Below are 16,337 nucleotides of genomic sequence, written 5' to 3'. Positions count from 1 at the left end.
CTTAGAATGAAAAGCCTACCTTCAACCTCAAGCTTAGCAGAAGTCCCATCATAACCCAAGAAACACTGCTGAATAATATGTGACTTAAATTAGCAGACTACTGGAGATCAGAAGTAGCCATAAACTGTAGTCATAAGTCAATGTATATTGGGCTTTCCAATTAATATCTCTAAATCATCTTGATTCTATCCACATTTTCTTTTTCATCTTCTTTCTCAAGAAATGATCAGGAAATGGTAAAATCCTGTTAATTTATTAACATAGGAACAAAAGTTGAAGATGGGGTGATATACATTCATTGAAAGACTCATTTACCTCCATGATTCAGAAGATAAATTTCCTAGGTTTAGTTTGCTTTCATCTGGTTTCAATCAGAGACCATGCTTTGGATATTTGCAAAATTGTAGCAGTGCTGCATTCTATGATCTGGAGAAGTTCAGAGCATGCTTTGAATGCTATTATTGCATGTAGTCATCTTCTTCATATTTATTTGAACAGCTAGGACTGCTCTTGGGTATCAACATGATCATCACAGGAAGGAGCCCAGACCCTTTCCGAAAGAACTGTGGAAGACTGTTAGCTTCATTAAAAATAAAACAAGAAAACAAAACAAAACAAACAAAAAAACAAAACAAAACAAAACAAAAAATAAAAAAGAAAACAAACCAGAACCAAAGGGCTTGGGGGGCTTCAGGATCAACCATTATAACAATCTTCTGCTTATCATCACCTACTGCACACTGCACTTAGGACAGAAGTCCCACCAATTTGTTTATAGTAACACATTTTTTTAATGTGCTCAAATGCTTAAATGCTTTGCTGAGACTCTGGGACTGGCCAGAGAGAACCTAAACCTCAGAATCTCTGACCCAGCTGTGCTCAGCTGTGCTGGTCTTGCTGGGCACATCACAGGTATGCCAAACATTACCAAACTGAATGGGTTAAGATTCATCTAGCAGCAGTGATTGCCAAGCCAGCACCCTAAGAAGTAATTCATAATGCAATATCTGCTATGACCCGCCCTCTCTTTCCTTCTCTCCCTCTCAGTGAACCTGTCTGTCAATCTGCAGCTTCAAGGTGTCAGAAATATACTTCTTTGTGTTGAAGTAACCAATTAAGTTTTATTGCTTTATTGATGCCACAGATATAAAATGACTGTGTAGAGCATCTGTCATAAAATGCTTGCTTAAGAATCTGTTGTTGGAGACATCAGTACTGCAGTAGAAAGATGAAAGGAAGATTTAAAATGCGTGATGTGGATATGTGTTAGAAGCTAATTACATGCAGTGGGAACAGATACAAGGATGGCTTGCCATCAGCTGTGGATTGCATCTAAGATGTGGTTATCAGTGCTAAAATGTTTTCATAAAACAATCTTATGTGCTGTTGAGCTAGTCATTTTTCTATCATGAATTGTTCCTTCTAGTGATTTCTTTTTTTAAGAAGAAGAAAACTCAGTATTGCATTGAGCTCTCATACTGTATAGAGTGGAGTTCTTTTATGGGGAATTCACTAGTACATACAAAACATTAAATGCTGATCCTGAAGAGGGAAGTCTATTGTCAGGGGCTGTCTGAAATAGGAATGGCATTAATTTATAGAAATATAAAGAATAAATTCAGCATGAAGAATCTATGACCATATAAATCTATCATGGATAAGTTCAAATGAAAGCTCTTGAAAAGAACTGGACTGTCAGTATATTCATGTAACTGCCTATGACTGAGAAAGTTTATAAAAGAGAAAAAGAAATGCTAGCAATAAAACCAGAAAGGTGTCTTTCTTCCACCATATCCTTTCATCCTTGATATATGCCTTGCTTCTGAATTTTTCATATGAAAGCTTAAGAGAGTATTGAAATTCTTTTAAAAAAGAAAGGAAAAGGAAAAGCAGTGCACATTGCCTATCAGATATAGTCATGGAGGCAGCTGGCTCAGATATACAGATTAGGCAATCCTTTTATGCTTTGGCAGCATTGGCCCCTGCTTTGTTCTGTGTAGCCCACAGCAGTATTATCTTCTTAATTTGTTATTTTATAAGTATTTTGAGCACTGAAACCTTTAAAAACCCCACAAACAATGACAACAACAAAAAACAAACAAACAAAAAGAAACAAAAACCCCAACCAAACAAAAAAAACCCAACCTCACTATTGTCAGTTTTACAATGACAAACTCAGATTCCTAACAGGTTCCTTTGAAAAGTTAAATTGTGTATGAGGACCATGTGTATAGGGACACGTTATCAATTCTGAATGATTTTCAAGATGCAGTCTTGCCTGCTGCTAACACGTTATACAGTGCTGCAAATCAGATGTACCCTTAAGAAAGGTCAGAAGAAAGAGATTTTAAATACCATGGGATTCTTCCTCTTTTTATACAAAAGGCCATGCTTTATTGAAGAGGTTAGGAAATCTGGTATTGTAAAATCCACAGTGCAGAACAATTTTGTGGCACTGAAATAGGGGGCTATGTTATTTACTACATGTGTAAATATTAAGGAATCAAAAACCTGTTCTAACTTAACATTAAAACACATTTTTCAGAGATCAGGTCTGTATCTAATAAATATACTGTCTTATTCAGGAAAATAAGGAAGTAGAAGCAAGTATTAAACTCCCCTACCAGACCTGCCCAAAGACATATTCACTGATTATTTTCATTCTTTATTCCTTTTCCCCCTCATTTCCTTTCTGCCTCTGCCTTCTTTTTTCTGGCTCTATAAATAGATATTTTTTCAGTCAGAAAGGGTGTTTTGCGGCAAGAGGAGGAAAGCCTCCTTTTTTTTTTAATATTTTGTTACCATTTGTTTCATTTATATACCAAGAATGAAATAATTTTAAAATAATCTCTCAATACTGAAATTCAAAAGACTGGGAAAAATGCAATCCTTTTGACAGGACTTGATGAGTCATCACAGCAGTCACACCAAAGTATCCAACATCTTACTCAGCAAAGCTCATGACTAAAAGATTGATGAAGAAATATTTGTTTTGCTATTTGACTGTGTCCTAAAACTCATTGTAGGATTAATAATTTTTTTTGTGTTCAATTATGAGTACTGACACAAACCCTCCATCTTACTGATGCAACAAGCTTTGTAACCATTACACATCAAAAGTGAGAAGGAGGAAACTAAAGAACTGCTTTTTACAGCATGGGTTTACTGCCTTGACATTTCAAGAGTCAAATACATATGAGAAATATCTGCAGATTATTCCCCCCAACCTGTCAAATAAGATTAGGTAAATCAAGATATTCCAGGACCAGTGTTTGTAGCAGTAACAGGAAAAAATAACTCTGGTTAGTGAGAGTTGAAAGAAATGCTTCAGTAGATGTATCTCTGCCACTGTCCCCCCCTCCGCTCTGTCCAAGACCACATTGGTCACCATTACCAGGTATGTGTCTTTGTTTAGTTTCTTCATAGTTACACTAACTTGGAGAGCAAAACCTAGTTATATATGAACCTCTGCTTGAAAACTTGTCTCTGTTGAAATATCCAATTGACTTAAAGGTTATTAAACAATTTATAATTATTTGTTCATGTATAGTTGCAGCTATAGTACTATTTTTTTTATTTTGGATAGTATTTAAATTAAAATGATCTATACAAATGCACAATCCTCTTTCATTAGTGCTTTAAACTCTGTAAATCATAAATTTAAAGTCACTACAGAACAATACAATGTACATTATAAACACTCCAGATACAAGATTTCTGATCCTGAGACAGTTCTATCCAGGACCAAACATGGATCTTTGTCAACATTAGAGTGAATTAGTCAGGTTGCACATATGTAGGCTCGATTTCTGGGTCAATCAAAGGAGTTACAAGAAACATGAGATAATCCACCCCATGCCATAATTCCTTTTCTCAAAAACCTGAAAAATTATTGCTTCCCTTGACTGAGTGTAGGAAGGACAAATCTATTAATGATTGTGTAAGCTTCAATGTTACAGTACTGAAGACTATAGAAAAGATCTTTGTAGCTTTATATTTTCTTGATTTTCTTCCAACCTTTTTATATTCCTTAGTCCCAGCACCCTCTGGGAAGTCCTGTAAATATTCCTCCACTTCATCTTGCCTCTGTATAGCATATGCTGGATCACCACCACTGAATCCAGCAGTGGTTAGACTGTAAAACTATGAAACTGGAAGCATAATCACATGGTTTTAATGGGGATCAGTCAACTCCTGAACCCTTCCTGTAATGGTAGTCTATCTTGTGATATGCATTAATGAGGAAAATCAATTAAATTACCACCACTTAATGAACTATTGCTTGTTGGTCGAGTCAGGATACCTGACTGCCTTACTACAATTGAAACAAATGAGCTATAAACAGGATAAAGAAAATGCAGTTCATATCTGAGGGAGGCACATATTCAGATAACAATGGAAAATATTAATTGGGTTTGTTTGTATTCAGTCTTCTCTTGTTGTCAAACTAGAAGTCACAAATTATGATTGATAACAAAACACCTTCCTTAGCCTCTCCCTGCAGCAGGCTAGACCCAACTTTATGCCATTGCTCTTCCTGTCCCTGAACTTTACATCTTGTTTTGGACTACACCTTAGTAGGAATTCTTGACAGAACGTTTAAGAGAAGGAAATGACTGAATCACTGCAGCACACTTACACATACAGGTAGAATGAGGTGTTAATTCAGTTCAGGTTAAGCGACACAGTGTAGTTCTCAGATGAGATGATCCAGTGTTTGTACTGGTGCAAAGATTAGCATTTAGTATGAAAACTTCTAGGCTTTTAAACTTCAGAGTTTCTAGTACATCTAAGGTTTCAAGCACTAAGAAATTTGTGATCATGAAGTTGCTTATAGGTCACATTGCAATGTCAGCAGTGAGTGTCTTGCATGGCTTTACACAGGAAATGACCATAAATGATCTGGACTAAATTTCTCCTTTTTCCTCAAGAGGACTTCCAGGGTCAGAGTTGAGGTCATTAACAGGATGGTGTGGGGAAACTCACACTGCAGCTATCTCTCATGTTTGCAGCTCATAGATAAACAATGGACCTAATTTTAAAATATTTCAGTCCATTAATCTTCATAAATACAAATATTTATAAGGCAGTAAGAATGTATTAGCCCTGTACATAGTGCCTGCCTGATTTGCTTCTCTTTGTACAGTTCATTAACTGTTTTAATACAGGCTTCAGTTCCAAGGTGTGTTGTGTTCACTCTTCATCTGTTTCTCCATGCACAGACTATCTGAGAATGTAGAGGTCATCTTCCTGCTTGTGGATTTTTTATGGTGTTCAGGAGAACTCAATCCTTTCAACTTTACCCTCTCCCTCCAAGGCTGACAAGGCCATGAGAAAAAAGGCACTTTCTCCAATTGCTTCGAAAGTATTGGAAGCACCTTCACAGAGTACAAAAAACACCAATACCATAAAAGAGTTTTTTATACTCTGTGCTCAAATTGTGCCAAGCACTCTTCAAAAAAAGATGCTGGTCCAGAAGAACAGTATTTTCAGAGCAGGCTTTCCTCTTAGGTTATTTACATTTAATAAAAAAATGTTTCCTTCTGCTCCAACAATGCAAATGGCTGTCAGTACAGAAATGTACTTGCCCCTTATAAGTGAGATCCATATTTTGATTCCTATATTTACCTTTTAAAAACAGGTTCAGCACTTACAGCTGCAAGGTATGATTTTTCACAATACAAAGCAGTAATAATGATATCGTTCCTCTTGTAGAGCTCCTTTAACTGACATAATATCATATCTAATGGGCCACTGTCAACAATGAACCATCCATGAGAAAGCATATTCAGCACTGTCACTTTCTAGGCAATCAGTGTCACAATTTAAATTATTACATTTCGAGCAATATCATGGCAGTGACATATGAACATCAAGAAAAAACTGTATTCTGGCAATTCTTCACTCATGCCAATTACTTGCAGACCTGTAGAAAAAGTAATAGAATGAAAAAAATAAAAAAAGGAGGGAGAAGGCAAAACAACTCTGTCAAGTTATGAGTCCTAATGGAAATTACTTATTGACTTTAGTTGTACACTATCTGTTACCAATCTATGGATACATAGATGTTGCTTGTATTGTTTTTACAAATATTTTCTTAGTTAGATTCCTAGTTTCATGACAGTAACTAATGGATAAAAGTCATCTAGTACATCTTTTTTCTTTCATATTTCAAAGACAGAAAAATAGTTCTGTTTACTTGTTCAAGTCCTAACAGATAGCAGTGTCTCTTCTATACATGGTTAAGTTTTGCATTTTGCTATGCCCAGTCACCAGTGCAGATTGTCAAAACCATACAGATTACACTTTAGTGCAAGATTTTCTAATAAACAGCTAAATTTTTGCTCCAGCCAGTTCTGTGAACTGGACAGAGTGGGAGTGTACTCTGGCACCATCTAGCAAAAGTACAACTTAACTTTCAGTCTTGTCCAAAGACAGCCTAAAATGGGGACATGAAAAAGCTAAACTGGGAGAGAATTCAAAATATTGGCACCAGGTCTCTTTTTTGACACAGTGCTTTAAGAATCATTTGTAAATACGTACCCATTGGTCAAATGGGGATGTGTGCCATACTAGTAGAAGACAATTTCTTGTATTTGAAGGCAAATGGAATAAAACATATAATCTACAGTGATGATTTATACCTCTGCAGGAGGGGACTAAAAAGCAAAGTAATTTCTTAAGTGTAGGCTTCATCTTTAACCTTACTTGAAATCACCAAATGAAAATCTAGTGACTACTGAGACCCAGGATGATTTTAACAGTGATTTTGTTTAGTGTTCATGGAGAACCATCTGACCCTGGTTTTCAGTATCTCCACATGTACTATAGAAAAACATAATTTATTTTACAGGATTATAAGAAAAATAAATTCTTACACACATTCTGGTTGTTCTGAAAGCATGACCAAAGCTCAAACAATTATTTTCCTTCCTATCAATACTATCATCAGGCAGCTTTCAGGCAGAATTTTTAATTTTTAAAAGGAAATGAACCAAGAGTTGGAGATAGGAAAAGAAAATATGCTACTGTATTAATGAGAGCAGCTCTGCTGTTCTTGCTTTGCCTTGGGTACAGAAGGTGAGCTCATCAGCTGGTACAAACTACACTGCTTCCAGCTGCCTTCAAATGATGCCCTTTGACACTGACTGAAATCCTGGCCTGTGTTTTCTAGCAGCTCTGACCTCGGAAATCCCTTTGCTTGAAGAAGTTTTGTGGAAAACTTGCCTGCAAAACATTTGTTTTTGAAAGACAGAGGCACTTGGAGAAAGTTTTTTCATCAAATGAAAAATAATTTCTAACTTTTCTAAATAGGGTTTAGAGAAGTTAAACACAGAATCACAGAATCACAGAATATGCTGAGTTGGAAGGAACGCACAAGGACCATCGAGTCCAACTCTTAGCCCTGTACAGGATATCCCCAAGAATCACACCATGTGCCTGAGAGTATCATCCAAACACTTCTTGAACTCTGTCAGGCTTCGTGCTGTGACGTGTTCCAGTGCCCAGCCACCCTCTGGGCGAAAAACTTTTGGCTAATATCTAACCTAAACCTCCCCTGACACAATTTCAGGCCATAACACAATTAGCCTGACTTCATAAATCCTATTGTTAGAGCTCATGCCTTAATTTTCTTCTCATCAAATGACTTGTTCCATAATTACTTTCTTTTCTATCATCTCACGAGTGCAATCTTGCTTGCAATTTCTGATAATTTTTTGTGATGGTTTAAAAAGAGAAGGGGTTCCTTAGTGCTGGAAATTTATTCACTCATTTCTAAGTGTCTAAACTTTGGGAATGTCAGGGGGAAAATTACAAGCAAGAGGTTTGAATATAAAAATGTTAAAACTCTTTACGTTATTCCAGACATAATCCAGTAACTAAAACACCCAGATAATTTTGAGCACAAAATTTATTTCACAAGTGGACTTTTTCTTGCCTTTCTCCATTTACCTGAAAGAAGGAAATTATTAAAATCTCTGTTTAAACCTCATACCGTCCTCTTTTTTCACTAATTGTTACTTCTTTTCATTACATCTTCTATGAAAAAAGTGCTAACTTTTAGAATATGGACTCTGGAACCTAAGTGCAATCAATTTCTCTCCAACACTTTAGCAATAAATTCACATACCATTTTATAATATCTGTGAAACACTGACAGGAGAAATCATGTGTCTGATTTTCCCACTTCTCTATGTGGGATGTTTTCTTCCTGGCTTCTCTTAGGCCCTGTAGTATTCAGGCTGAAAAGACCTAAATGCTTCCATCTGTGGGGTGTAACCTCAAAATACAGAGCTCTCTGCTGTTTTCTGGGCCAATATATAACTTGATAGAGACATATACAAGCACACAAGGTAGTCAGTGAGAAATACACAACCATACTTAGCCCCCCCATGGCAAACATAGGCACAGCAGTCCCTGACACTGGACTCTTAGCAGGGCTCCTTTCAGCATCAGGTTCTTCCCATGGGTGGGATGTTCCCACAGTCACAGACTCCCCAGAGACTCTTAGCAGAAGCACAGTTAGTGGATTCCTAATTCCAAGTCCACTCAGGCACTGAGGAAGCCATGCGGAGACCCTAGTACACGCCCACAGCAGTAAGGGACCAGTATAACCCAGAGGACTGGTTTGAACTCCTGCCACCATTGCATGGACTGATGGGAGGACTTGACATGGAATCTCATGATGATCCGCAGCATCAGTCAATTATAGGCACACTGCCTTTACCAAATGCATTTTTAAGAACATTTAGAAGCATTTTTACCTCTGATTGTGTGTGTTATTTAGCCACCTGCACTGGCTATTTCATACATTAGGACAAATTTCTGTTGGATTCTTGACATGAGTTTAAAATATGTTTGTGAACATAATTATGTGAGAAATATTTTGAAACTGGCCCTTCTTCCCTATGGCTTCAGGGTAAACCAAATAAAAGGCATTTTATTCAGGATCTGGCAAGTGTCCATACTCCAATTTTTCACAAAATCATGATACACTTATGCTGAAAATTTGACATATCTGAAGTTTTTATGCTGCATAAATGTCATACCAACAATAAAACAAATGGACTATGGTTTACGTTTAGGTTTTTTGTACTATGTCAAATTCACCTGTAAGATGAACACCAGAGAAATTATCTCTGGAAAAACAGACTGATTATTCTTACTTTCATTAATAAGCTGTCAGTGTTCGCTCAAAAAATCCACATATGCAAATACTGGTCTTCATATATTTAAATTTTTCTCTGTCACCCCCAAACTGTCCTATCTTACTGCAGCTGTGTCCCTTCCAAGCTGTCAGATTCGCATATTAACTGATATTTCATCAATTTGGCCTGAGCTGCATTTATGACTGAGTCCCAAGGGGAGAAGCTAATGCATTAAACAGAACATTAGCCTCCTGGAAGTCGTATTTCCTTCAGAAGCAAAGAAGCTTTCCTCGGCTGAGCTGTACAAACCAGAAGCACCAAGATGGCGTGGAGAAACTCATATTGTTCCTCATGAATTTTTCATGAGGGTTTCTGCCCATGCATCTCTAACATCCAGCTGTACATTACTGACCTTTACTTATCCTCATCCTCATGGTAAAGATGGGAAAGCTAAAAATTATATGGACCTCTGCATTTTGAGGGATATTTGTTTCATAAGAAAAGAAAAGATGCTTCTTTTCAGTTTAAACAGACCAGAGTATACAAGGGAGTATTTGGAGCTGGGTGTGGGAATCAGGTTGGATGGATGTTAGCTTGCTAGTCCATGCCTCAATGTCTACAGAATCATGCAGTGCCGGAGGTAGTTAGTTTGTAGCTGTACAGATGGTCATGGATGATAAGATTTGCCTCAGGCAGGAGAGCTGTTCTTGCTTATTCTACTGAAATGCAGCCTTAGATATTTGTAGCTAAATTGCTTTGATTTTTTTTTTTAATTATAGACTCCTCAAGTTAAAAGGGTAAAGCTCAATTTATGAACAAGGTATCAGAAGACAAAGTTTAAAATGCAAGCACCCCTTAGCTTAAATACAAATTTCAGAAACAATTTCATTTGAAATACATTTCACTTGCACGTTTACCGATCACATCATTTCCCATACAGTTCAAATCAAGAATCGGCAGAACTTTCTCATTAATGCATCAAATAATGCAGATGTCCTTTTCTTGCCCCTTTTGAAGTGACATATGCTTCAATTTATTTTTAATCTTCTTAGTGATGTTGTAAGTGAAGCCGCCCTGTGTGACATATGAAGTTACTATTTTCTTTATTGCTATGAATCTGGAGAACTCAGGCAGTAGTGGCTAAATGCAGATTGAATCAGGCTGTCTAACCAAAACGCCAAGGAATGAAAGCCAGCATTTAATTGTGAGGACATACACAAAGGCAAACGCAATGAATTTGCCCCTTGCACTAAGACAGAGAATATACTAAACACTTAAACCCCCACATCTGCACTTCTCTTTTACGAGTCACATTTACAGTGCCAGATGAAGCCCTTTGACTGTAGCTGTGTGGGACAACAGTGTCACCCAGTGGCTACTTGGCTAACCACACTCTGCTCCTCCCTTCAGGCTGTCCAAAGTCTGCGTCTTGTTTGCTGCATTGCTTGAGAGATGACAGACTGAAAATGAGCTGGCATGACCAGCTTGCCCTCTGCATCACACCTCTAAGCAAGATTATTTGTAAAAGAATTGCTTTTTGCAGCCTCAGCACCTTGTAGGGATATTGGGTTCCATAAGGTTCCTGGCTTTTGGGGACAAGGTGTAACGAGCAACTGAAGTTCTTAGAAAGCTATAGTCAAGGCCATTTCCAGGGATGTTTTTAGGATTTGATACTGGAAAGCCCTTTAAGAACATCAGGCAGCCAAAGGAGAGCCAGGTGAGGATACATTTGGCTAACCTCCCTTGGCCTCTGGCATTTGCAGTCCAGGAGCTTCCTGAACCACAGGGAGCACCTCCATGCCCAGCAGCCTGCCATAGCTTTTCACTGTGTAATTTGTTCAGTTGCTCAGTAAATCTTTGACCCTTCCAGGTTATATGTATTTCTGCAGGGAAACATATTCTTGCCTGTTTTGACTCCACCACCAGTCTTTCTCCCTCTTACACTGGAAGAGGAAATGAATAATCTATCCTGAAACACTTTTTGCAGACCATCATGATGCTAGATCTCCCCTCATTCCCCTTTTCTGCTACCAGACTTGTACTTGATTGCAGTAGCCATTCCACATCTTTGAGCAGCTTGAACCTTCTCTGTGTCGCTACCAGCTCTATAATTTCCCTTCTGAGACGGAGAGACATGACTGCAGATAATATTTAAGACTAAAGATGGCATTTTGGCAAAGCTGAAACTTTCAATAAAAGAAAGTCAAAATTAATAAAACAGTTTTGTTTCATTTAAATAACATAAAGATCTTCACTAATATTAAAATAAATTGATTTGGCTTTATTGTTTTCACGCATTTTTGTCTGACCTAAGGATTAAATATTAATGGCATCCTCTATATAATATATCTAGAGTATTTAATATTTTATACTGTGATTTGCCATGGTCTAAATGAAATCCTTTAATATTACTGAACTGAAACTTTCTGACATTCTCAAAATAAAATGCAATAAATTCTCTGATGTTTCCAAACTGGGGGAAATGATTAAAAATAAAAGATCCAGTCTGTCATAAAATTCAAAAGTTCTATTTTAGTTTGGCATAAGATAGTTTAAAAGGAAAAACCATGGGAAAACAGTTCTGTCTTCTCAAGGCTAGCTGCAAGAGTTTTCCAGATGGGAAATGGTGCAGCTTCTCATGGGAATATAAAGCTTTTCATATATTTTGCTTAAGAATTGCACATGATCACTTCAGAAAAGAGATATTAAAGTCAAGATTTATGCTTTGTTTGCAAGAAAAAGATGCTGCTATGGAAAAATAAAACCTAAAGGACATCCTAGGAGAGACCATTCTTATGATTAAAGGTATTTTTTTCTTTGTGAGCTGCTATTCTTTTTCAAGGCTTAATTTTCCTTTCTCTTGAACATAACCTTTAAAAGAAATTCAACAGAGTCCAAGACCTCTCTCCCTCCTTTTGTCCATGCAGACTCATTATTTTACTGCAGAAGAACACTGGAGATAAGGAATTTTATAAAAGAACATAAGTGATTTAGGCACAATTAGATATGTGCTCTTAAATCTGCTAGGTACATTTAAAAGTCTGCCTAGACAGGTTATGACCATTTATACCCTCATTTATATGGCCTGCCAGGACTACTTCTTTAAATTAGCTTGAAGTAGGCCAGATAAACCTAGAAGGAAGTCAGTTGTCTTTTCTTTTGGCATATAGATAGCCATTGCTCTGCTTGCAAGGCTAACAACAAACAAGATGAGGGTAGAGATAAAGAGGAAAAAGACTACACCATCTTTTTTCCTTAAGAGCTCACCATGCAAGCAGCAAAATGTTAAGATGAATTGGATGAAATAGTAAACTCCAATAGGAACAATACATCTTTTGAAAAGAAAGGCTGCCAGATAGCCTGAAAATGTTCCTTGGGTAGATTACCTCTTCCCCAGCAAAGCTCACGAAATCATCACACTAAGCAATCACAGATAAAATGATGGGGTAATTATGAAGGTTTGAGCCATAGTACTTGAACCTAGTGAAAAAGCAAGATAAAAGCTCTCTGTTCATTAGTGATATTGGGCTTTCGTTTGTGCTGAAAATCTGTGATATTTTAAGGAGCCTGGGAGCATAACTCAGCTTGAAGAGTAATTTCTGAAAGAGTCTACAATGAAAGAAGAGGAAAGTAAGCATGATAGCATCTCTGCCAGTCTGACTAGAACAGGGTGCTGGGGAGCAGAATGTAGCCAGAGGAGATATTGCAATGCTGTTTAAAAAGGTAGCATTGCTAAGAAAATTTCAGAGAATGTATGTTGAGAATCTGGAGGAAGAAGGCAGGTCTTATATGAAGGTGACCTTCAGAAATCATAAACAGGATTATCAGTGACCTCTGCCTACAGGAGGAAGAGAAAGCTGTACAATCCTGGGAGGAGAGTAGGGTCACATCACAGACCCAGATGCAGCTCATATGTCTTTGTATTCTGATTTTGATGAAATTATATAACCCTGACTTCTATTTTTTTTTTACCCTACTGTTTTGTTTGGGGCTCTTTCCATTACTGTGTTTCTGTATTTTCTTTTCTTATGATTTTGGCAGGGCTTACATAGGTGTGCATAGCTGCAGCTGTCACATGGAAAAGTATATATACAGACACATATGTTCTGGTTTCATATGAAATGTTTTTTAGCCTCTTACAAGAAAATAGTAGAAGACAGGCAGTTAAGTCTTTAGCTACCTAAACAGAAGTGCACAGAAAGTTCATGTTATGAGATGGGGAAAGAAAAACTAAGTTTATTCACAGAGAACGAGAGGCTGAAACAAAGAGCAACCTCAGCTGCAGTAGATCTTGAAAAAATGTTGGTAGTATATGCATAATACAAATATCGGCACTTGTAGGGTTAAACCCAACATCTAAGGTAATGCAATGAATTTACCCTCCTGTTCCTAAAGCAAAGGTCCTGTAAACATGACTCAGAAGTTGTTGAAATGCTGTCCTTCACAACTAAACCAACCCTTGCCCAGGCTGCAGGCTCACGGGGTGGAGGTCCCCTAATTTCTTTGGGTTTACAAAACCTGAGGAGACACCTCCATGACTTGGAGAAGTAACAGATGCATCCTCTGCTAATCTCTTCACACTGCCCAGGAAAGTTCAATAAGATTGTGCCTTGGAGGACATCAGAGAGGCAGCAGAGTGATAGCACTTTTTTCCCATACTGCAGCAAGTGAAACACTCCAGACCCTCACAATTGCGGCTCTAACTCCATTGAGGTTTTCTGGTGACATTAGCCAACTCCTCAAGTCTTTCTCTTGATGGTAGTATGGTCTGTGGGACAAATATCAATGTTGATGCCATTAAAAACAGCACTGGTTCAGTGTGAAAAGGCCGAAGCACTGAAAAGCAGCTTCTGAACGTAAGAGCTATTTGAAATATTATTGCAATGGGAAGCCAAAGAGCTCATGAGGCATAGCTCAGATGTAGCTTTCAAGATAACAGTAGCTAAAAGATACAGTAATATACATAGAAATTAAATAGGCTGTTTATATTATTTGTTTACCATGGCACTTTCTTGTTTTTATTTTTCACCCCATTTGCACCAATATCAACTGAAATAGCATAACTGAAAGCAATGGGATCACGTCGCATAACCCATCAGATGTGAAGCCATGATCAAGCTTTAAATACAAATATACTACTAATTCTAGGAGTGCTACTGAACTATGGTACAAATCCTTGTTACCTAAGGGGCTGTTTTGTGTCTGGAGCTCTGTTTGCAGAGGGCTTCGCCCTCTGTAGAAGGCTGCCTAACTGGTTTCTGCACTTTGTCATCTAAATGACCTAAAAATATGCTGACAATAAAAGCTTTTTTGACAGTTGTGCAGAGGCCTCTAGTGGGGACATAAACAGAGAGTGGAGGTTATTCATCCTTCTCTCTCCCCCACCCAGCCTATTGCTCCACCCAAGTCAGCAGAGCCAAAAATGTATCCACTGCGGAAGCTTTCTCTTATTTTTGAATAATCTCCTACAGAACTGGATTACCACTGGCTAATCCCTTTAACCACAGGCACATAATGTTGGAAATGGATAACTTGCTTAGAAACCTGCTCAGTGCACACGCATTTAAGACACATACATGGCCTTTTGGCTGCTCACATCACGACTGTTAGAGCAGACATTGCCTGCTGCTCTTTGCTGGCTCCTGCCTTGCTGAAGAGCCTGCCTTACCCTTCCTATACACATCAGAGAGGGTTTTGCGGAGCTGCTGTGTTCTACCCTCCACATTATGCTGGAGCTCTGCTCTTCCACCTCCTGCCTTCTCAGAATGTGTTTTATATTTTAGTTGGGGAACTGTAGTAAAGATTTTAAATGAGCAGTTTCTGCTCACTACACAAGCCTGTCATCCTATTAAACAGATAAATATTGTGCTTCTCATCATGCTGGAGTCTTTTTGTGGCAGTTTTTGTGTACTATGTCCCACACTACACACTGCTTTCTATTTACATTTCAAAACACCTGTCTAAAGCCATGCATGCAGGACAAAAATTAAAATTACAGCCTTGTGCTAGAAATATGCTAAATATTTCTGCCCGGTTGATACTGCTCTGGAATGTGGGAGAGGGGAGATGGAAGAAAAAGTATTATTATTTCATTCAGAAAGTATATAAAGAACAGAACCTTTTTTTGATGAGCAGTGTGAAGCTCAAAGGTGAGTTATGGTACAGGAGCAATCATACATCTTGGTTGATGAGTCAGCACTGAGCAGGAAGGCAGTGACATTGTTTTTTGCTCTGAGCATTGCTGGTATTTATTCCACAATCAGACAGTATCAGGAGTACTGGTTAAGTATAGATAACAATGTTGGTTATAGCCCAATCATGCAACCAGGAGGCAGCTTCTAAACATATAATTACTTATGCAGAAATTCATCCATGCTCTGTGCTTAATTATCATACAAAAAATAATATTGTTACTATTCTGTAATGGCACAGAGATGAAGATAATGATGACAAAATATATTCTTAGACTCATATTAAAGACTAATCCAACGGTACATGGTAATTCAGGGTGTGAAATTAGAGGCAGTGAAATACAGTCCTACCCATTTCATAACCTTCAGTGTTCATATCTTTTTCATGTAATATGGAAGGGACATTTTACTCCTTCAGAATCGGTAAACCTCAAATTCACAGATACTTATAAAATGATCATTGCTTTTGCCTGCAGACTCCCTACAATACCAGTTCCTAATCAGATAATGTATTTCAATATATATAATGCCTAGAAACTCATTCTAAGTAATCTATGATTAGAAAGTTTCAAGCTGGTACAAAGACATGCTGCCACAATATGAAATAAGGCCCTGTGAAAAGAAAAAAAAAAGAATCACTGATAATGGAGAGTAAAGGCATTATTTCTTTTTGTCATTTTAATATTTACCAGCACTGGCATAATAAAGTAAAAAGAGTTGTTACCTTCACAGATTTTTACTACATTGAAAACAGAAGCAACAGTATACCACTATGCTATATGTGCATCACTTATGTCTCCTAGGCATGAGGGAAACAATTTGTCACTGTGTTGCACCCAACAAGTCCCCATATATCAGACAGCGTGTTCATCATATGTTTGTGCCTCCAATTCAACTTCAGGTACCAAACTTCACATTTTTATTTACCACAGCTGGTTCTGCTGATGCAGCTCCTCAAAAGCCTTTGTACTACAAAAGACAATCTTTCACCAGAGAA

This window comes from Pithys albifrons, chromosome 2, assembly GCF_047495875.1.
Source record: "Pithys albifrons albifrons isolate INPA30051 chromosome 2, PitAlb_v1, whole genome shotgun sequence".
NCBI classification, from domain to species: domain Eukaryota; kingdom Metazoa; phylum Chordata; class Aves; order Passeriformes; family Thamnophilidae; genus Pithys; species Pithys albifrons.
Note: the sequence above shows the minus strand (reverse complement) of the source record.